Source organism: Nycticebus coucang, chromosome 14, assembly GCF_027406575.1.
Source record: "Nycticebus coucang isolate mNycCou1 chromosome 14, mNycCou1.pri, whole genome shotgun sequence".
Lineage (NCBI taxonomy): Eukaryota > Metazoa > Chordata > Mammalia > Primates > Lorisidae > Nycticebus > Nycticebus coucang.
Genome location: NC_069793.1, coordinates 29296570 through 29320277, shown reverse-complemented (window position 1 = coordinate 29320277; position 23708 = coordinate 29296570). Strand labels below are relative to the sequence as shown.

The 23708-nt window shown below is 44.2% G+C and overlaps 1 protein-coding gene and 1 long non-coding RNA gene across 5 annotated transcripts in view; one reads left to right on the top strand and one right to left on the bottom strand.

Annotated features, from left to right (window-relative positions):
* PAMR1 (peptidase domain containing associated with muscle regeneration 1) overlaps window positions 1–23708 on the bottom strand; it is a 161292-nt gene that overhangs the window by 82099 nt on the left and 55485 nt on the right. Inside the window, exon 1 of one of the 4 annotated variants that reach the window (XM_053561155.1) lies at window positions 21916–21933. The exons of the other annotated variants lie outside the window; for them this stretch is intronic. The gene's annotated coding sequence lies outside the window, so the exon portion shown is untranslated. Of the gene's footprint in view, window positions 1–21915; window positions 21934–23708 lie in introns of those variants that run through there. 4 annotated transcript variants of the gene reach the window in all.
* Window positions 480–7850, top strand: LOC128564995 (uncharacterized). The gene is made up of 3 exons (XR_008374192.1): window positions 480–696; window positions 5485–6234; window positions 6802–7850. It is a non-coding gene; the product is annotated as an uncharacterized LOC128564995 (long non-coding RNA).

The following is a 23708-nucleotide window of genomic DNA, read 5'->3' as shown; positions in this document are numbered from 1 at the left end:
TGCTGTGAAACTAATTTATAATTACTCACACTTGCATATGAAAAATGAAACACAACTATAGCCTAGGATTGAAGGAGGGAAGGGGAGGGAGAGGGGAAGGGAGGGGAGTGGGTTGATAGAGGGAGGGTTAGAAGGGGGACCACACCTATGGAGCACATTGCAAGTGCAAGTTGGATCTACCGGGTGTAGAACACAAATGTCTTAATGCTGTAATTGGGTAAATGAGGTGAAGGCTACGTTGATTAGTAGGATGTAAGCACTCCAATTTGTACAAATAATCAACACACTGAATCCCATAATGGCATAAATATATTTATGATCTATGTACAAATGACTTAATAAAAAAAAAAGCATGGCTGGTGTGAGGGAGTTCGTGACAAGAGGAAAAGGGTGCCTCCCTCCCCCACTTTCAACACTCCCCATCTACCCCCTAATTCTCCTTTCCCCTCTGTTTACTCCAGGAGATCACCATTTGGAAACCTTACCTTTTGCAACTACAGTCTACTGGAAAATTCATCTTCCCATAATGTCCACCACAGTGAATTTAGCAACATAAACAGCTTCAGAGCTGTGCCAGGTAGGGCATTAGGCTCCAGAATGGAAGAACTCAGAGGACAGGACCCTGCCTCCACCGTGAAGGGGTTCAGTGTAGGTACAGACAGCTGCTGGCATCTTGAAGTAAGCCAGGATGACAAGGTAAGGATGATATGTTTTAAATCAACTCTCTGTGCTGGGTTGGGGTACCTTATATGTATTAATTCAGTTATTCCTCACAATAAACCCATCCTCTCTGTTTCAGATAGGAAATGGAGCCCCTGAGAGCTCAATAATTCCATCCAAGATCACATAGTTAATGAAGGATAAAGCTAGGGTTGAACCTGTGCAGCTTGGGTCCAGAGGCTGTGGCCCTGGCTGCTAGATAATAAGCACGGCCTCTTAGGATTCTGGGTATACAAAATCATATTCAACCATTACAGTCACTGAGTACATACACTAGGTGGTATTGTCCATATGTTTTTAGATGCAGAAACAAAGACCCAGAGATTATTAAGTGACTAACTCAAGATCACTCAAATGAAAGTGGCAGAGCAAGAATCACACCCAGTTCTGGGGAGCTGGGGCTTTGGGCCACCCTTAGGCCCTTTTTGGACTATCAGATTAAGAACCAAAGCTGAGAGAAGCCAGTGAGCATTCAGGGGCAGGGCCTGTGGGAGGTGTGGCCTGCGGTCTGAGAAATGGGATCTCAACCCACGGAGGGGAGTAGACAGGCCTTTCTAAGAGGAAGTCAATTTGACCAGTGTCACTGGGAAATAATGAGTATATGTTGTTTGGGTTTGTTTATTTTTGAGGCAGAGTCTCCCTCTGTAGCCCTGTGTAGAGTGCTGTGGCATCATAGCCCACAGCAACCTCAGACTTGTATTTATACGTTTATATCCTAATTTATGTTTATGCTTTTCCATGGGGACGAGAGTGATGAGATGACTTCATTGCCAAATAACTGTAAGTGTAAGATGCTCTCAGAAATCCTTTTCTGCAACCAGCTGACACCACCACTCCCTTCTTCCCTTTATCCCCACCCACGTCCTCCCCAACACACACAACCTGTTAGGTGCTGGATCATTCCCACAACAATAGTAGGACACACACACAAGGTGGGGTTCCAGGGAATGAACCTGAAGGCTGGCAGAAAATATGCCATCCACAATATGCCACTTTGGCATAAAGACTATTTTCAGCTGAAGGCAGTTGAGAAGAATAGAAGTGTGTCTTCACCTCCTATCTCTAACCCGAGAAAGAGAATCACTGGGAACAGTCTTAGTCTCTTACCTGCCCAGAAAAATCCACACAATGAAACTTTAATTAGCTCTTATTTTCCATTAATTCCCCCATAGATTTGCCTTCCTATTATTTGCCACCCCTAGAGGCTCAAAAGTCCTTTTCTTTGGTCTTGCCACTTCTCTACAAATTGTTCTTTCATTGAGATGCTATATAAGTCCAAGTTCTAACCACACCTTTGAGTTTCTCATCACTAGGTACTCCCACATGAAGTAGTCAATAACCTTTTGTTTATTTTTCTCTTAGTTAATCTGTCTTTTGTCAATCTAATTACAGGCTGCCAGTCAATGAATCTAAGATGGATAGAGAAAAAAGATTTTTCTTTTCCTCCCCTACAAACAAACCTGATTGGCTGCTTCCTAAGGAAGTCCCTGGTACCAGATCTTTGCTTCTGCAGGATTAGGGGCCTGGAATCAAAGGCTGGCACCTCTCTGTCTGGAATCCCCATAAGAGTAGATTTGCTAGTTTATTGTCACTTTTTTGGGTTTGCCAATTTCCTAAGGCCAGAGAAGGGGAAAACAACTCTTAGAAAGATCCTCTGCAAAGGAAGGAAACACATTTTTCTGGAGAACTCGAAGCAATAATCAGATAGTACTTTGCTGAACTTCACATTAAACCCAGGGCTGGGACACTGAGGGGGGATCTGCGGCTATGTCACAGAAAAGTCAGTGGTTTACCTGAGGCCTTACAGCTCTACACAAATTTTGATTTTCCTAAGCAAGTTTAGCTTCTTCTGTCCCCATTATGGTCGATTCCATTTTTCATATCAATAGTTTAGTATTATTCTAAATCAGGGCTCCTTAATCTGGAAGTTCCCTATTGGCAAGGAGTTTTTAGAGGGAGTTTACACCTCTTGAAATTTTGCATACAGTTTTTGGGGTAAGAGAGAGCCATGACCTTCATTGAAGTCTCATCTGCAAACTCCCACCTTTTTTAGAATCACTGATCTTTATAAGTCAAAATTGAAGAATTAGCCAAATATTTCTTAGATTTGGGAAAGTGATTTTATATATACATAACAACTGTTGAGTACGGACTATCAACTGCATAGTGGATATTTGGAGGACCCTTCTTCTTTTTCATATTCCTGACTTGCTGTGGATCATACTGCAAAGTGTTGAATCCAAATGTACACTGGGGCATATTATTTCACCTATAATGGCCTTAGTTTCCTTATCTGTTAAGCAGGAAGAATACTGGTACCTGCGACCTGGTACTCACAGCATAGGATTAGAGTAAAAAGCTCAGAATGGTGCCTAATATATACTAAATCCTCAGTAAATGTTAGCTATTTCTACTGTATTATCCCAACCCCACCTCCACTCCCACCCTTGCCTCCTACAACTGCTGGCTTCTGGGAGAAATAATCACAAGAAAGTCTGTGGATAAAAAAAGGTAAAGTGACATGCTGGGAAGTAGGGAATAATACCTGGAATTAAGAATTATCTACTAATAATCGGCATTCAGAAATCTGTGATTGACTATAGTAGAGTCAGGCCACCCATTTAATTCCAAGTCGTAATACACACTAATTTTCACACAAAAGGACAAGACACTGTAACAAAACTGTACCTTTTCTAGTGCCACCAGGGAAGCCAGTTTTGAGTGAATGAATGCAGAACAGAGAAGGCTATCTTCATGACCACCTACAGTCCCTCCTCTCTGGAGTTGGAACCTCTGCAGATCAGCCACTGAGCAGCAACCACACACCGGGAGAGCCAAAGGAGAGAAGGCAGAGTGGAAACTGCTCTGCAAATCTGCCAGAGGCATCCCGGACCCCTGGCAATTAAATTTGGTTTTCATCAGCTGCACAAAACACAAAGTTCAAGTCAGCCAGGGCCAGAGATGGAGAAGGGTAGACTGTGGAAAAGACAAAGGGCCCTTCCATTGGAGGCTGCTATTGCTGGCCCCACCATGGAAGTCTCTAGCCCTTAATGAATTCCTGCTGTTCACCTACACAATGAGCAGTCATGTTCTGCCTCCAGGTCTGGCTCAGCTCCACCCTCTTCCCCTGGGAGCCAAGCAAGGGGGTAGGTACATCTGTGGTGATTTCTTGGCCACATTCTTCTGGCTCTATGTCATTCTTCACACAAATTGCTGAAAACTGGCAAACCCTCTCCTTCATAGTCAATGTGCTCCTGAGTCACTTGGGGAAACCTGTTCTTGACTTCCATGTGTATATTTATAAACTTCAATTTAAAAAAAAAAAAAGTTGTCTGCTATGCAACTAAGCTGTGAAGCTTTACAAAGAACATTGGCAAATATTTTGACCACCATCCAAGTGACGAGTTCAAGAGTTAAAAGCAGTTGAGCCATTTTGGGTGAGAAAAGATATAAAAAATAGAATAGTTCAAAGTGAAGACAATGGGGATCAGTGGCACAATGCAGGCACTGTGGTCAACAGACCTCAGTATGGATCAAGGCTTTCTATTTCCTAGATATATGAACTTGGGCAAATTTATTGGCCCCTTTGAGCCTCCGTTTCCTCATCTATAAAAAGGAGGTAATAGCTACCTTTAATTATGAGATGATTAAAAGGAGGCTATTATAAATAATGAGAGCTCAATGTTTATTATTATTATTACTATTAACTGTTATATCTATCTATCTATGTATGAACATTTCATCTTGAAGTTTTAAAAAAATCTTCCCATCAGGTATTTAAATGAAGCCTAAACTAAAGTAGGAACTGTTTTCCTCAGGTCTGTTGATATCAGTTAGGCTATGTTTCTACGTTGATTTGAGGCAAATGAACATTTGAAAATTATATTGCCTTGTACATTTATGCTTCCGGTCAAAGGTCTAGAGGCAAAATGTGCATTTTCTCAAAGACAAAACTGACAAGCCTATTCTCAGTGGACTCTTCCAGGATCCAGAAAGTGCCCCTGGGGGTCTTTGCATTGAACGCACATTGTTCACTGGAGTAAAATGGGTTTGTACGTAAAGTAACTTGTCTTTATGGAAAGAAGTCAAGGACAACGCCCAAGTAACCATTATCCATTCGCTTACTCAACACAGTTTACTGCGTGTCTATGATCTGCATCATCAGATCCTGGGAGGACAGGTGTGCACAAACCTGTGTGGTCCCTCACCATGTGGATTGGCAGACCAGATCTCAAGGCGACATTGAACAAATGTAATGAGCAACACAATGGATGTTCTAGAATCTTGTAATGGGGGAGGCGATCTTCACTGAGGGTCATAGCAGCTTCCCTGAGGAAGTGACACTGAACTTCAGACCTAAAGAAAAAAAGAAGGGAGGGAGAGTAGAGGGCACTTATGACATAGATGGACCATCCAATAAGGAGGCCAGAGATGTAGGCAGACCTTGGAAACCATGAACTTCATTCTAAGGGCAATGGGAACAATTCTAAGGACCAACAATGACTTGATCAGATTTATACCTCAGACTCAGATCTCTCTGGTCCCTGGAGTCAACAAGATGGAGAGAAGCAGCTTGATCTGAGAGACACTGAAGAGGTTAAAACAATGGAATCTGTGATTGATTATATATGGAGGAAGATCAGCAGCACAGTAGGCAAAGATGACTTCCCATTTGATGACCATGTGGTGGTTGGCTGGTGCAAGTGTTGTGCGGGAGGATCCCCCTGGTTCTCTCTCTCTCAATCTTTCTCTTTCTCTCTCCAGTCTCTCTGGAAGGAGCTAGCTGACATGTGTGAGCAGCCCTCTGGAGTTTCACACGAGGAACAGAAGCCTCTTCACAAGTCATATGAATGGGCTTGAGTGCAGAGTCTCCAGCCCCTCAGATGATCTCAGCCTGAGACAGCAACTTGACTGCAGCCTCCACCACAGAAGAGGCATCGAACAACAAATGGACAAAAATGTTTCAGCTGGTTGATATCAGCCACCTAGGCCTGGCATGATGGGCAGGTGAACTGAATAGCCTTGGTGGCAGAGATGGAGGTTACACAGGGCACAGCAGCCTGGACTGCAGCTTACCAAGGCCAGTCTAACCACCACAGCCCCTGCATATCCTGTCCACATGCAGCAGGGCCCAACACTAAGCCCATGAGCAGGCATCATTCTGACCCAGTGGGACTGGGCCAGGGATGGAGACTGTGGTGCATTTCTAACAAGGTCTCGAGTGGTGCCAATGATGCTGGCCCCCCAGACTACAGTTTGAGGAGTAAGGCCTTAAAGAGCAGTAGAAGTTACTTCTTCTGGAGTCACAGGCTGGAAAATTGAGAGAGGAAAAGCTCCTTCCTTGGACTGTAAAAAAGCATCATAAAGATTTCTAGCAGGAAACACTTTCTCCTTTGAGCAGAGGCAGCTGCAGGGGTCAGCTGGTCCTTGAGAGCTGGCACCCACAGACAGTGAGGACTTTAAAGACATATTCCCCGAGGATGAAAGGGTTACTCTTTGCAAAGCACCTGATAGGTGAGTAGCTGGAGTTGCATTGCATCTTAGGGGATTTAGGACTTGTGACAAAATCTTCTTTCCCCTCCACACTGCTGCCTCAACCATGGGCCTGAAACTTTCAGTCTTGAGTTTCCACGAGCTGCAACAACACAATTACCACAGGACGGGCGCTGCTCTCCAAAGTGGGGCCCATAAATCCAAGCCCACGTGTGCCTCCCTCAGGCCTGCAGACCTGCTTCTCCCCTTCTGCTTCACCATGGGTCCCCCAGGGCCTCCAGGCAACGGTAAGTCAGACAGCATCAGGGCTGTGCTGACACCGGGCTCCTTACGAATGTCCCTCTGATGGACTGGGCCCATTTACCTGTGATTTGGCTCTGGACTTTTTTTCTTATCATATTTCATTGGAAAATCTGACTTCATTGAAGATTTATGTTTCCAATTCTGTTTTCAGGCAGGGGACCAGTGAAATGCACCAGGGAAATGTAAACAGTTAATGAAATCAAACAAGGCCCACACTCGACGTGATATTTCATGCCACCAATAAGTCTGTCTCTCCTATTTCCTCTGCTGGGCTATTCCTTCTAGGTATGGCCTGGAGCTGTTCTCCATCACCATGGCAAGTGCTTCAGGGAAACACAGGTGTCTGCAGTCATTAGAAATTCAAATCCACCTGCCCGGCCTCATGCACAAAGGAGAGCAACTCGGGGTCAGCTTGTGTTTGGTGAGTGGGGGGCAGCTGTCTGGCCATGAGCCCAGAGGGGCCCATAAATCATGTGGGCTTCCAGAGGCAGGGAGCTCTAATGGGAGTCAGGTGAGAGGCCCACCTGCAGCTAGGCGGCTGGTTGCTATTAAACAGTGGCCCCAGGAGGTCTCGAAAGTGGGCGTATTTGGTTCCTTCCACCCTGGAAGCAATTTACTGGTCATGTCTGGTCTTTCTCTTGGTGTGTCTCTCTGTATGTCTCCTTCTGTCTGTGCATGTGTTTGTTTCTCATTTTCTTTCCCAGATTTGTCTCTCTCCCCCTTTTCCCTCTCTCTATCTCTCTACCCTTTTCTTTTTCTTTGTCCCCAGCCCCCTTCTCCTTCCTTATTTGCAGGGAAGCAAAGCCCAGACAGGATCGTCATGTAAACAAGGGGATTTTTAAGCATGTGACTGATCCATATCAGACTACTTGAAACCAGGGATCCTGCCTGGAGGGAGCACAGGAGATGGGGGGGAGACAGGGGAAGATGGGGGAGACAGAGGGGTCCCCCAGTAAAGTTGGGAAGTGGCCCATTGGATCATGGTTTTCCATTCCCACTCCATCCCCATCTTAGCATCTGTTCAGTGTTTTTGGCCTGCTGGGAGCTCCCCATTCAGCATCACCCAGGCCCAGCATTGCTCATAGCTGCGCCATCTCTGCTATTGCTGTAGACTTGGGTTCTCTTCCCCAGCCCCTCTCCCATGATTACTTGTAGAGTAATTGTCTCTCTTGTCTGGGATAATTTCTCTACTAAAAACAACTTTTCTAAGTGCCTGAATTCAGCCCAAAGGAATGACCTTGGTAAGTTCACTGCTGAGTTCAGGGTGTGCCATCAGGAGAGGCATCTCAAAGAAGCCAGCTTTCTTCTGTCCCTCGGGTCACACCACACCAAATCATCCAGCCTAGTGAGTACCTGCTTTTTTCCAAGCATTAGTCCACTCCTTCAAGTCTCAGTGATCTCAAGGAAATACCAGAGATGTATGTAAGTTTCCTAACTTCCTTAAGTTCCAAAAGAACAAAGGTTAGAACTCAGAGCTCCATCTTAGCTGTCTGCCATGGGGAAATTGAGCTTTCTTCCTGGGTTTTAGCTTCCTCCTCTGGAAAGTGAAGGGTTGGACTATATGATCTCTAAAGTCCTCTGAGCCTCTAACTTCAGTGGGCCTATTCTACATGAACTTGAGTTTCTCAGAGCTCTCTGATCTATGGGCAGCACCTAGTCACCTAACAGCCATCCCAACACATCACTGGCTCCTTCTCCCATAGGACCCTGGATAATGTCAGCACCCATGAGATCTCAGTCTCTTGTATCCCTGCCTCCCCTGGATGTGTTTCCCAGATGCTCACAAGCCAATCAATCACCATAGACACAATGTACCCACTTGCAGCCACTGGGATTTTTTTCTTCTCCTAATCCACTCACCTATGTCACCTGCATCTAAGTCTCCCCGAGAGCTCACAGTATGTGCCTCCCAGAGAATGCCAATGTCCATAGCAAGGGAGCACCTACAACTGCTCCCACACCTGCTGGGCCTTTAGCTGTTTATTTAGAAGTCAGAATATTGTCCCTCTCTCACTCAGCATCACAGGGGTCACCTAGACCTTCCAAAGGAAGGAAGTGATGTCCTCAAGGGTCACAGAATGTCTTGTACAAGTAGTTTCTCATTCTATCCTTTATCAGCCTTCTTTCCACAGGACTCAAATGCAGTGCTTGTATGACTTCATGGGCTCCCTCCAGCCTCTGCCTCCTCTAAGTTAGAGGTGGGAGAGCCATCCTGAAAGTGCCCTCCTGGTGGTCCTCCCACCATGGCTACAGACATGAATTCTATGTAGGTTCAAACTGTGACATCCCGCACTGCCCCAGGTGGCTCATTCACTGTGCCCAACCATAATACCAGGTAAAAATAAAGAATTCTCTACTCCAGCTCTTCCCCCTAGTATATTCTAGAAGCAGAATTTGGCCTCCAAAGAGTGTGGGTGGTAACGTTTGAAACTCTGTACTGGCTAACAAAGAAGAATCAAATTGAGGGAATAAAATAATATGCTGTAAAGGAAGTGCTTTCTAGTGGTCAATGCAGGGGGCTTGAAAGCACAAATGTAGCCTAAATGCTCAGTCTGGAAAAATCCACGACTCTATTTTTAGAACTGAGAGGAAGAGCCTTGTGTAAGGACAAAGCACAATAACAGCTATTTTTTCTCCCTCTAGGAATGAGGATTTCAATGTGGTTAGTGAGAATCTGGACCCAGGATTTGGAGTGAAGAAACCTGGGATCTGGGCCTGACTTTATGATCTGTGATCCCTGCTGGTTACCCAGAGAGAGCAAGGCAGGCCACATATTCCTATTAGGGAGACATCCATTTAGTAATTGATGACTAATCACTACCAATACAAAGCATGTGACCAGAAGACCAGACCTAGTCCAGAGGATCAGGGAAGGCTTCCCAGAGAAAGTGTTGGCAGAGCTGAACAAATGAAGAGGGCCGATGAGACAGATGGAACTGATCTGGTGAGCAGATCTCCGTGGGCATGTCAAGGACTTTGTCTTTAACTTAAGAAGATGTGGTTGCCAACCTCCACAATGGCATCCAATGATCTTAGGCAGTCCCTGACTGCGGATTACCAGAGGTGGTACATATGAATGCGACCGATAACGATGGAAGTGATGACAGCACCCATGTGCTGGGACTGATGTGCTGTCATCACTCCCGAGATTGGACTATGAAAAATGCCTCTGCCTCCATCTGCATGCACTCCCTCTGGGATCGTGCTGTCTGGAGGAGGTCATGTCCCGAGAAAGGCTACTACCTCAAGAAACCAAAGCCCCCTGACAACAGCCATGGGGATAGGCTGTAGGGGAAGAAAAAACTGTTTTCCCTCCACCCATCTTAGATTCAGGTTCCCACAAATTAGACTGATAAAAGTCAGAACGAGAGAAAAGCAAGCAGATCCTTACTAAGACGTGCATGATGCATGCCGTGTCCATGGAAGCATCCAGGGAAGAACGCAAAGCGGTGGGTAGAATTTAGCTTATATGGCTTTCAACAAAAGAGCAATAAGGTTTTAGAGAAGAGGTAAGACAAAGGCAAAAGATTTAGAGCTTCTAGGGGTGGCAAATTATGGGAAAGCAAATCTGAGGGGAAATAACAAAGTAAAAAGGCTAGCTGGTGAGGTCTGTTCAGTAGATTCCTCGGGTGCCTTCTCTGGGCTAAGAAGGGTCTACAGTTGTCTCTGGTGATTAACTTCTGTCCTTCCTGATCTAGGGAGGAGGGGGGACACCTTTAGAAAGGTATGACCTGTTTTAGGCAGATAAGAGGAGGGCAGAAACCTCTTCTTATATCTGCTTTCTTTCACTTGCCTTCAGCTCAAAATAATTCTTATGTTCAAGAGGCATATTTTGGGGGGGGCATATTCTGCTACCCTTCAGGATCATCTTGGAAATGAATCTTCCAGCTCCAGTCCATTTTTCAGAAACCACAGCCACAGCTGATACCTTGGCAACATGTCACGAGCAGGCCTGAGCCAGAACCACACAACTAAGCTGCTCCCAGATCCCTGGCGTCAGAACTCATGTGAGGTAACACATGTTCATTGTTTGAAGATGCTATATTTTAGAGTAATTTGTTATTCATCAATAGATAACTAATACATGAGAGGATTATGTTTGCCTACTGTGTGGCTTTGAACAAGTCACTTAATCTCTCTGGGCATCACTTTCTTTTGTCACCTATAAAATAAGAGGAATGGACTTAGGTAATAGAGTGTTAGCCTAGGAAGGGATTTAGAGGTAATCTAAGTAGCCCATAAGTCCCTGAAGGCAGACCAGAGGCACAGATAAGGACTCAGAATGACTGAGCTTGGAAGCTGCTTGGAAGAGCCCACCGTTTATTGGCAACTTTCCCTAGGCCAGGTGCATGCATTATCTCATGAAAATCTCCCATCTAGCCTGAGTTAGGCACTAGATTGCCATAATTTTACAGAAGAGAATATTAGACACAGAGATATTGAGTCAAGACAATTCCATCCTATTCTTCTGAAAGTTGTAAAATGTTTAGAAGTAACTGCTACAAAAAGCAAAGCAGAGCTCCTTTGCTCTTCTGCCATCACCTTGATTGCTCCCTGTGTCACACCCATCAGCATCCTCTAAGAAAATCATCACGACGAGCTCATTTCTGGAAATGGGCTGATTCTACCTCCTGGGTACAAATTCCAAATTTTCAACCCCACTTGACCTAGGAATTTGGAGCTGAGGGCTATAAATGCCAGTGGGATTTGGTGATGGTGGTGGTCATGGGAGCCAATCTCCATTCATACAAGTGACTTCCAATCATTCATTCCATGACCAAGCCCTAAAAATACGGCCACTGAAAATCTCCCCAGACTCACAGGAATTCGGGGTCTTCGTTCCCCTTGTCCGGAAGCACATCAACCTGCTGATTGTGGTTGCAGGGTCTCTGCTGATGTTCTGGGCTCTATTGCTTCCGGCACAGGCACTACGAAGGGCTGCTCTATTTTTTAGTTTTTAAAGTCTCAGTCTTCAGAGAAGATAAATCAAGTGTAAAAGTATGTTATGAAAACCAACTTGGCAAGCAAGTTCTCCTGGAGAGGACACAGGTGGCTGTATTTTCCATTATCTCAGTGTAAAACAAATAGATTTATCCTTTTAAGATGTTCTTGTAAGGTCATCAGGAGCACGTGATTTAAACCACGGCCCTTGGCCGACTCCAGTCCAGAGCATGATCTAATCAGGTCTGGAATTCTCAAAGTAGAAAGGGAGGGAAAAAACTGACCTCAGTATAAGGGTTTCAAAGTTATCTCAGTACAAGGAAGTTTTCCTTTTCTGCTGCAGCCTCCTGGGAATCCTCCAAAGGAAGCTTAATGCTCAGCATCTTTTAAACGTTTTTTTGTTCTGCTAACACTGAATGAGGTGAAGTCTGGGCAGACAAAGGCCCTGGTCTTCATCCTTCTCCCAACAGGCTAGATGGCTTTGCTTGGAGTGTGAGTATCGAGCAATCTTGCACAAAGCACTAATATTTAACTTGCCTGAGCCACTGTTCCCCATCCGTATGGCTGCCATCAGAACACACACTGAAACTCGATTCTTTTTGTAAAAATTAAATGAGATGTCTGATGTAAAGTGATTAGCACATTGCCAGGCACATCCTGTTGAGTCATTTGGTAGAGAAGCAGATTACAAAGGATGTAATCAAGAATGTAAGGACCACAGTTGGAGATGCTGGGTTTGCTTCTTGACTCCATCACTTACCAGTAACAGGCAAGTTACTTGATGTCTCAAAGCCACAGTTTTCTCACCTGCAAAAGGGGGTGACAGTGATATGTCTGCTAGTCCCCAGTTGTTAGGAGGAAGCAATGAGAGAATGTTTAGAATGTGCCCAGAACATAATAAATAACAAGTATATGATAGTTATTACTACTCTGACTTCGAAAAGGATGACAGTGATGACCACAGCTACTATTACTAATGTCACCTCCCAAGTATTAGTTAGGGTTCTTGGATTACAAAGCAAGGCAAACCAAAATCATTTTTGGTTAACTTAAGAAAAAAGGGCCAGATGTACTGGTTAATGCCTGTAATCCTAGCACTCTGGGAGGCTGAGGCAGGAGAATCTCTTGAGCTCAGGAATTTGAGACCAGCCTCAGAGCCTGAGGCTCATCTCTACTAAAAACAGAAAAATTAGTTGGACATTGTGGTGGGCACCTATAGTCCCAGCTACATGGGACGCTGAGGCAGAAGGATCACGTGAACCCAGGAGTTTGAGGTTGCTGTGAATTAGGCTGACACCATGGCACTATCGCCTGGGCAACAGTGTGAGACTCTGTCTCAAAAAAAAAAAAAACCTTAAGAAAATAGAAAACTTATTGGGTGACTCTGAGATAGTTGACAGAATTGAAAGATAAGCAGAATGGCCAAGCCTTGTAAAGACTCAGGAAGCAGGAGAGCCCCCACCACGTAAGTAATAGGAAGTGGCAGTGGTGTCTTCAGGCTGTTGCTACCAGGACAATCAGCTTCACCAGGGCAGGGGAAGACACACACTTTGACATCCCAACCAGGACCAGATCCACGAAGGAGGGGTAATTATCTCAAAGAAAACCTTGCTATTAACCAAAAGCAGAGGACGGAGATACTGAGCCAGCAGAAACAACCGATGCCAACTACTATTATGACCACTCCTACTGGTGTCGATATTTATAATAACAACATTTGCTGTAGTTGCTGCTAATATTATGACAGTAGTCCCCCTTTTATCTACAGGGATATGTTCCAGGCCCCCCAGTGGATTCCTGAAACTGTGCATAGTAGCAATCCCTATGTATTTACCCAGTTTTTTCCTATACCTATAATAAAGTTTATAAATTAGGCACAGTAAGAAATTAGCAATAACTAATAATAGAATGATCATGACAATAAACTATAATAAGTTATAAGAATGAAATCAACTTCTCTCTGCTTCTCTCCCAAAATTTCTTCTACGCTATACCATAAGTAACTGAAACCACAGCAAGTAAAACCTCAGATGGGAGGAACTACTGTATTCATTCAAGAATGGGTAAAATCAATCAAAACAACAGTGGTGATGAATATCTAAACCTAAACTTCCTGAGTGCAGATTCCTTCACAGATTCCTACCTAATCAGACCAGCCATTAGGCCAACACCATTTTTATTCCTCTTTCTGAAAAATTCCAAGTTTTTCCAAAATGCTTTTATCTTTTTGGAAAAGTATTCATTTTTCCATGATGAAATGAAGATCATTATTTCTTGTCTGTTTCCTAAATTTCTGACACTGTGCTGCTAAACATTTGACATTTTATCTTACCATATGACCAGATTGTCTCAGGATAAATGATTAACCATTATTCAATAAAGTTTAATGGGAATAATAGAAACTAATGTTGAAATCATAATCATTTTTTGTAACTGTCAAAAATTAACATCAAGCTATGATAGTTTTAAATGTTGCCATAAAGCTTCTCCATGAGGGTGGACGTGGTGGCTCATGCCTGTAATCCTAGCAGCTTTGGGAGGCCTGCTAGAGCTCAGGAGTTTGAGACCAGCCTCAGCAAGAGCGAGACCCTCATCTCTACTAAAAATAGAAAAAAATTAGCTGGACATTATGGTGGATGCCTAGAGTCCCAGCTACTTGGGAGGCTGAGGCAAGAAGATTGCTCAATCCCAAGAGTTGGAGGTTGCTATGAGCTATGATGCCAGAGCACTCTACCCAGGGTGGCAGTGAGACTCTATCTCAAATTTGAGACAGAGCCTCAAGCTGTTGCCCTGGCTAGAGTGCTATGGCATCACAGCTCACAGCAACCTCCAACTCCTGGGCTTAAGTGATTCTCCTGCCTCTGCCTCCCAAGTAGCTGAGACTACAGGTACCTGCCACAATGCCTAGCTATTTTTTGGTTGCAGCCATCATTGTTTGGTGGGCCTGGGCTGGATTCGAACCTGCCAGCTCAGATGTATGTGGCTGGCACCTTAGCTACTTGAGCCACAGGTGCCGAGCCAAAAAAGCCTCTTTCACTAGGACACCTAATTAATCCCCTGCAGCAACTCACCCTGGGTTATGCTTGTGGCAGAAGCATTTCAGTTACCCATCAATGGCTGCAATTTTGAAGACCTGTCCTTTTGATGGTTAGTGACAAAACAGGAGAAACAGATGCTCTTTAGGGCAATTCATGTTTGTGGATTAAGTTTCAACACACAATACTTCTGGGTGCAGTCATAGCATTTAAAATTTCTTTAGGATAATTTTACTGCTGCTTCTTAAAACAGCATCAACTTTCAGAAATTGAATTGCTGTTAGAGTCTTCAGCTAAATCCTTTTAAGGCTCCCATTTGAAACCATTGTTTGTTTTCTGCCTTAATAGAGAGCTGGTTTCTATGGAGAGGCAATGCAATATCCCAAAGGCTAGAAATCCATCACAAGAGCTGTGGAGGCCTGGGCTTCTCCTAGCAGCTGTCACTTGGTTCTCTGAGCCTCTCTTTGGAACTTAGTTTCAGCTATCCCAGAGCACCACAGCCTATCTCCTTGAGTCTCAAATCTTTTGAGAGAGATACATCATTCTTTTCATTATGAAGAGCTATTTTTCCTGGAGTGGTGATGAATTTGCCCTGAACTTTCCATCCTTCACTGACATCTCCACCGTGCCCAGCAAAACACATTTGTGATATCAGGAATAAGGGGACAGAGTTCTTTACATAGCTAACTGTGACCAGGAGGACCCATTCATCCCCAGCACCCCCTGCCATGCTGGACACCCCAGGCCCCTTAGTCCCAACCCAAAGGAAGCCAGAAGTGGAAAGCCACTCCAAGAGTCTACTCATAGGAAAAGACCACACAGGCCATAGGGAGGAATGTAACCATCCCGGGACCAATGGAACAGACTTCGGCAGGAAAGCTATGGGAAGTCTTATTTCATAATGGCATTGAAACTGCTTATTAAAGGAAAAATTTCCAGAGGAATTCTTTCTCCATCCTTCCTGGCCCTGCATGCTTGGTACCAAAGTACTTCCACTGGCCTCAGATCCTGTCTATAAACCTCAGAGTACAGGAAGAGGAAAGGGGGGGGGTTCTGGAAACAGCCTTACTCTATTAATCATTTTGTAAGAGTTTACACCCCAGCCTTTCCTGCCTATTCAGTACATCTCCTTCCATGGATGAGGGTTAGAAATCTGATCCTCGAACTCACACAAAAGTAGCCAGCTATGAAGGAGAACCAGTGGGATAAAGCAATGCCTAAGTTGAAGCCATAATAGTAAGAAAAATAACCAGTCTGTGCTCTTGGTGGGATGCTATGGGCCAGCCATTGCAATTACGTGACTTGGCTGTCCGTTAACCATCGTAAGAAGTATGTGCTGTCAAAGTCCACGTTTCACAGAAAAGGAAATTGATGAGGCTCAAAGAAACTAAGTTTGTCCAAAGTAAATCCAGCAAAAAAAAAAAAACTGCCAGGGCTGAGACTCCTGCCTGGACACCCCCACCTAGTGTCAGCATCTCTCTGTATCACATTAGGAGAGCTGTGGTTCTCCATCCTGGCTACACATTATAACCACCTGGGCAGCTTCTAAAACTACGAAATCCTGGATTCTTCCCAGGACAATAAAATCAGAATCTCTGGTGAGGAGTAGGCATTTAAGGTTTAAAAAGACCCCCAGAAGTGACTCCATGTGCTGCTGGGAGTGAAGACCACTGAGGCAAGGCTCACTACTGATGGGGCAGATCAGAACTGGTTCCTCTTTCCTTCCTCATGTCTGCACGGAGACCATCCAGAGCACCTTCTTTCTCCTCTGCCCTGCCCCAGGCCTCAGGGAACCCAAGGCTTCTGCTCCACTGAGCTAAGGGGAAAGTGTCAGGCCAGAGCTAGGAACAAGGCCTACTTCCCCAGCCAAGAAGCCAACAAATTTATCTCTGTGTCTGCCACAGGGAGGTCAGGAGAAGATCAAAGAGGAGTCAGAAGGGAAATGAAAGGGCTCGGGATGAAATATGTGGTGATCAGTCTGGAGGCCACTGGGATGTTGGATGAAATTAACTGGAGGGGAAGGGCTGATACTTGAGAGGGAAGTGGGGGGCATGCTCTGGAGCCAAGTAGTGTTCCGGGTGCCAGGAGAGCAGGGCTCCCTCCTACAGGGAAACGGGGGGCGTGAGAGGTCCCAGAGGCAGACAAGCTCACTCCACTTACCCTACAGTGAGAGGAGAGAGGCTTCTCTCCCAATCGGTGCAGCTAGACTCATTTTCAGGTTTTCTTAAACAATCCCACATCTGGACTATTACAACAGCCTTCTGACTGGTGTCCCTGCCTGCCATCCATGCCCCACCCCCATTCCCTTCTCCATAGTCCCAGGGTGGTCTCTCTTCCTCAACTGCAGAGCAGCTTAATCCTCTGTTCAAAATCCATCCTGGCCTACTATTGTTCCCAGGATAAAGTCCAAATGCATTAAAGTGGCTAAAATACAATGTAGGGTCTTTCCTCTTCTAGTCTTTCTCCTCCTCAAAGAAGCTGGCTTTGTATGCTCTGGGCCTCTTTGCAGACTGCTCCTTCCTCCTGAAACTCTTTCCACTCCACTTTTTCTCATCCTTCAAGGTTCAAGTTAGACATCACTTCCTCCAGGAAGTCTTCTCTGAATCCTCCAGAGCATGTAAGTGCCTATTTTAGCTCTTATTGTACACGAATTTTAAATGCTTATTTCTAGCCAGAATATCATAAAATCCTGTCCCTATAAAAAATAAAAAACTTAGCCAGGTGCAGTCACATATACCTATAGTCCCAGCTACTCAGGAGGCTGAGGTGAGGGGATCACCTGAGCCCAGGAGTTTGAGGCTACAGGAAGCTATGATCACCCCACTGCACACCAGCCTGTGCAACTGAGTGAGACTCTGTCTCTAAAAAATAAAAATAAATACATGCATGTTTCTTAGTCTGCTTCCCGTTATATATAAATTCTCTCAAATAGAAAATATTAGCATAATATCTAGCATCTAGCACAGTTGTTTGAGGGGGAAATGCCCCCAGCATTACAAGAAAGGAAATATCTTTAAAGAGTAGACTGAGAATAGCCCATCAAAACAGACATCTCCCCTGCTGACAAAAAAAAAAAAAAAAATTCCCAGTGCTTTAGAACAACATTCTAGAATGAAAGGTCCTGAATTAACTTTAGGACTTCTCAGGAAAATTGTAAACTCAGTCTCCAAAAGGCTCAAAAAGTCATAGAAGAAGGGAGAAGATGAAGAAACCGAGGCTCTAAGAGGTTTGCTGGTGAGTGTCAAGACAGGTGGTGGCCCCAAGGTGACTTTCTCTGGAGCCCAGCATCCTAACCGCAGCACCCAACAGTCCGTCCGGCTCCACTCAGCCAATGGCAGGATCTGCTGGCTCTTGGTTGAGCTCCAGCCACTCTGTACAGGTATATATTCTAGTCTCCTATAAGGGAATCCAGTTATGCACTGAAACCCGAAACCCTGCCTATTCTAATTCACATGTGTAATGAACATCCCTCCAGCAGCCACATTCCACAGCTCCAGTGCTCACCAGAGGGCTTTAGCCTGCCTGCAACTTTGTCTCCTCTGCAGTGCCCAGTAGGGACCAGGTCTTTCACTCCCAGGAAGGTGACTGCATGAAAGCAAGAGGGTCATGAGGGTAGTAGTAGTCAAACTGGGCAGGTTCTACCCAATGATTTCTGAATTCAAGACCAGCCTTTCCTCCCGTGAGCTCCCATTAAATTACTCTGCTTTGCAGGCAGTCCCTGGGCTATGAACGAGATAGGTTCTGTAGGTTTGTTCTTAAGTTAAATTTGTATGTAAGCTGGAACTTGTAAATTTACCTATTTACCTGTAATAGCCCCCATTCATAAGTGTGAGTGGTCTGTAAGTGGGATGTTTGTGACTCAGGGACTGCCTGGATACTTAACCAGTCTCTGGATTTGAAGTCAAAGGATTCCAATTTGAACATTGGATCTATGCTTTGAAATCTGTGTAACCTTGGAAATGTCACAGCCCTGTACTTGCACCATAGGTCTGATGGGGAGAAATAAATTCGATGCTATAAGTTCCCAGGGCATGGAATACACCTGGGCAGGTTGTGTGTTGCACACAGGTGCCCAGGCTGGGGGAAAAGTGAAGCTCAGAATCCAGCCCAGCTTCCACTGACCATACCTGCAGCTACCCAAAGGGGGCATCTTTTAGTAACTTGAACAAATGTGCCCTAAAAATGGTCGTGGGAGAACATGGTGTATGTTAGGTCACAGTAAAGGTTAATTGGATCTTGAATTCTTTATTATCCACACAGAAAATAAAAACTGTTGTTGCTGAGTAATAATAATCTGAGCCTACTTCCTGGGAATAGCAAGAGTTAAACACAAAAAGCTTTGGACTTAGTCCAGGGTTTGAGCCCCAGTTCTGCTACAACTATGCTGAATGATCATAAGCAAGATGCATAACCTTTCTGAGTTTTGGCTTCATCTGTAAAAGGGGAATAATTTTGGAGGATTAACGGTGACAATCGTAATTACTATCTTCTGATTACCTCATGTTTTAAATGTTCTGGGACCTAGATTTATGGAGAAGTAGACCCCAGAGCAACAGAGGTAATCAAACATTCATTATTGTAAGTGGTATTTATTAAAGGCCTAATGTGTTCTGGGCTTGGCAGAGCTCAAGCCCATCTATGGAGAATTTTCTGTTTACCAGATAATGTGCTAAGCACTTCATACACGTGATCTCATTTACACCCTTAAGCACCCCATGAAGCAGGAACTATTATTATCTGCTTGGGGGAAAACTTTAAAACTTGTTAGGAAAGCAATGGATTATTAATACTTGAAACCATCTGAGCAAGCACAAAACAAGTCAGGCCAGACTGCATTTTTGAAAACACATACAAGAATGTACTTTGAGCAAGGTGGTAACTAGGAATTGGAGTAAGTTGTTAAAGGCAGCCAGAGATCTGTCTCTAGAGAACTGGTATAAAAATATAATGAAATATCGTACATCAGTCTGAAATAATAATTTATATCTAGGAATAAGGATCAATCTCAAAATCCCCGTCAAATGAAGAAGGTAAGAAACAAGGTGGGATTTAGAGTGTAATAAAATAGGATAATAAGTACCAATTTGTGGGGTGATGTTGGGAGCTTCCCTCATCTAGGATTGTTTCTTAGCCCTGGGTATATCCAGCAAGGACATGGGGAACAGCTCCAGATTTATCCATTCATTCTAGTTGCTATCACCCAATAGACACCCAAAACATGGTGATGGCTAGTGCCAGGGCAGTGGTGTTTAAAACTAGTTGATCACTACCAGTCGCAGGTTCCTTTGTTCCTTCTCAACTCTCATTGCTTCTCTTGATTAGCCTTAAAAACAAAGAAACAATGACAACAACAACAAGATTAAAATGAGCAAAACATAGACCCTTCCTCAAGCTGCCACAGCCTACGGTGACTTCCCTGAATGAAAAAGTTCTGCCAGAAAATTATCTCTGCCACATTTGAGCTTCTCTCCCACAATTACTCTTATAAAGGAGTTCAGAAGAAGCCACTGTCACTTTGAAGAAGACTTTAAATCTTGTTACAGAAGGAGCAGATGGAGTCATGACTTCAGTTCAATGGAATTATGATTCTTAGGAAATCAAATGAGTCTCTGTGTTTTGAAAATTCTTCAGTGAGGGTTGCCCTATGCACTCTTCCCAAAAGCTACTAGGCTTCCTTCAATCACACCAGGAGACTTGGAGAAGTTAAGTCCGTTTGCCCAGAGGCTTACCTGCTCATCTTACTGGAACAGGCCTGCTGTGTGTCACCTTGTCCTACAAGCTCCTGGTTGTATTCGTCTAAAATGTGCCCTGGCCAGTGGAATATGGGGGAACTCATGCATGCCACCTCCAAGCCTTACCCACGAAACAGCAAAGAGATCCTGCTATCTTTCTCTGTCCTTGTTTGCCAGCTAAATGGAGAAGACTTCAAGAATCTAGAGGAGGGCAGAGCTGAGACAGAAGCGTTCAAAGTCTATAAGTCACTTGGAAAAGAGCCAACCACAAACACTCATTTCAGACTATTACAAAAGTGAAAAACAACTTTTACTTAAGTTCCAGAAATGTGAGGATAATTTGTTATATCAGCTAGGCTACTTTGGATGAATACCATCCATTACTCTGTTTTCCAGAGACAGTAACCTTTCGATAATCTTAAGTCAATTCAAGAAAGAATAATCTTCAAGAATCTATTTTTTGATAAAAGCATCAGAGAATAACAGATGGCGAGAAAATATTTGCAACATGTTTTATAGTCAAGTAGTTATTATGACTAAAGAACAAAGAGTTCTAAATATATCAAAGGATATAAACGTAATTTATAGAATTACAAATGACACATAAATGTATGAAAAGATGTTCAACTTCATTAGCAATCTGGGGGATGCAAATTAAAATAGAAATGGGGTATAATTTTTCACCAATTAGATTAGAATAGATCAGATTAGATTAGCTTGATACTATTCAGTGTAGGCAAAGGTTTGGAAAAAAGAGCATTCCCAGAACTTTAAATAGGATTATAAATGGCTACAATGTTTCAAACATTTGGGTCTATCTATCAAAACACAAAATGTGCTTTCCCTATCAAAATGTGAAATGCACATACCCTTTGGCTCAGCAATCACACTATGAGACTATTTACATAAGGACACAAGGATATATGTTAAAGGATTGCTCATTGCAGCATTACTTCTAACATCAAAACCCCACCTACATAATCATCAATATGAAAACAGCTTAATAAATTAGGGTATAGCCACATGTGCCATATGAGACATTATGTAGCTGTAGAAAAACTGCAGAAACTGTCATGCAAATTTAAAGCTAAGTTTAGGACTATAAGTGAGTATATGTGTACGTGTAACAGATTACTAGATGGGGCCTTCCCTATTCATTGCCTTTGAGTTCTGCTAATGTACAAAGCTGAAAACAATAAGTAACCAGAACTTACAGATGCTAAGGAAAAGTTCTAGACTCATCCACTCAAGGAAGATGAATGCACTATCAAGTCCCCTCACCCCCCCACCAAAGGAGTCTAGAAGAAAAGGTTGAGATCCTTTCTCTTGAAGGAAATTCACAGGCATTGAGAGCACAATTGTGTTTCTCTTCCCTACCCCATCAAAGCGAGGGCATGCTCCCTAGGAGAATTACTCATGGAGTCTGAGTTTGTCTGCCAGGAGAGACAGCTACATCTCGCCCTTCAGTTTATAGTGCCCTGGAAGAAAATATAAGCCCACCCCCTGGTGCTTCTACCTGAGCAGGGCACTAAGGAGTTCCAGGACAATCTGAACTGTACTCCCAAGAGTTTCAGAGGCCTGAACAGGGAAACAGAAACACCTACCTCTAGCCTAGAGAATATAAAGATAGGTGGTTGGCTGGAGCTACCTGCAATGCTGGGGAGAACAATGAGGACGGTGGCAGAACCCACCTGTAAGTTCAAGATTGGGTGTCAAGGTGGCCTGTCTTTTCTTCTAGGTCAGTCCTGGCCACCCTGAATATTTCCAGGGCCTACAACAAGAGTACAAATAGAGGCTTACATACCTATGTCTAAAGACTTCCACGTATAACTCAAGCTACATAAAACATGTTCTATCCTGACAAATACATCTTTAGAATGACCAAAAAAACTGGATTCCAATAGAGGAGTCTCATAATCCTTGGAGTTCACTCCAGATGAGAGCTGGCCCTACCAAGCTTCCCTTGTCCCACCCCTGGCTGGATTATAGCACATACATACCGCACTCCATCTACAGCCCCAGCAAGCTGCACTCTTGACCACCCCGCAGGCCTACCAGTGTACACACCTGGAATGAGACCAGGTGATCCTGGGGAAGAAAATAACAGGGCCTTGGAAGCAGGTCTGAGGCTATTAAAGCAGAGAATTCTGTTACCTGTGATGAGGTCCCAAAGAACCTCCTCGTGGACTGCCATGTTCTCACCCAGTGGGAGAGCACAGGCCAAGGAAGGAGCAGGGGGCCCCAAAGCATGGGTGGGGACCAAAGCTGGTGACATTTTGCCCTAATCTGAGGGATAGCTGGGCCAAATGAATTCTCAGGGAAGTGAGTGGGGCCCAGAGGCAAGTAGGGTGTACTCTCTGAGGTGGGGCTCTAGTTTGGAGAGCAATAAGCTTGTCAAATGGTACAGATGAGGTTGTCCTGAAGAGCCTTGTCCAGCTTCACAGGGGTACTGGGTACCCAGATGACAACATGTAGGTCCACTAAGATACTGCTTTTTCCTTCTGATTCCCTCTCTCCAACTTTGAGGGGCCAAAAGCCACAAAGGTCAACAGGGTGCAAATGGAGAACAGATCATGTCACCATCCCCACCTCCTTCCCCAGTGAGTCAGGACTAAGGTGAGGTTAGAGGTGTTGGGAAAGGGGTGGCAGAAAAGAAACTGTGAACTCAGGCTGAGCCCAGTGGCTTATGCCTTTAATCCTAGCACTTTGGGAAGCCAAGGCAGGAGGATTGCCTGAGTTCAGGAGTTAGAGACCAACCAGAGAAAGAGTGAGACCCCCCATCTCTAAAAATAGCCAGGCATTGTGGCAAGTGACTGTAGTCCCAGCTACTCAGAAGGATGAGGCAAGATAATTGCTTAAGCCCAAGAGTTTCAGGTTGCTGTGAGCTAGGACGCCACAGCACTCTACCCAGGGTGACAGAATGAGACTCTGTCCCCCTGCAAAATAAAAACTGTGAACTGGATGAGAGATGAAGACTTACTTTTACTGGACTGGATGTTTTAATACTTGACAATGATCAGGTGTTACTGATCCAAGATGCCTTCAAGAGATTGAAAAGGGAACTCATTCGAGCACATTTAAAGTAAGCATTAGGGAAATATTTGTACCAATTACTGAACACACCCTACCAAGTCCCACCCACTTAATAACAAACAGAGAAATCCAAACCAGTTAGTCGTACATTTGTATGTGGTAAGGAGGAATTTTATGACGGTTCCTATAGTAGTGGCTACCCCAGTAAGTATGAGAAGCAGGAAAAGTAATTTTGACTTTGCAGTGCTCACATTCTGAATTACTTTTGCTTAAAGAAAAAGTCCAGAAAGGTGTATGAGGTTTTCAATAATGTATAATGGCCTCCATTTGCCCCATGAAGCACTCAACAAATCTCTTCAGCCTAGGAGAGAAAAAAAAAAATCAAGCCAAATAAGAGATCTAACTTGTGTATTACATATTTCCCTTCCAAATGTTGCCTCAAGGCCAAACT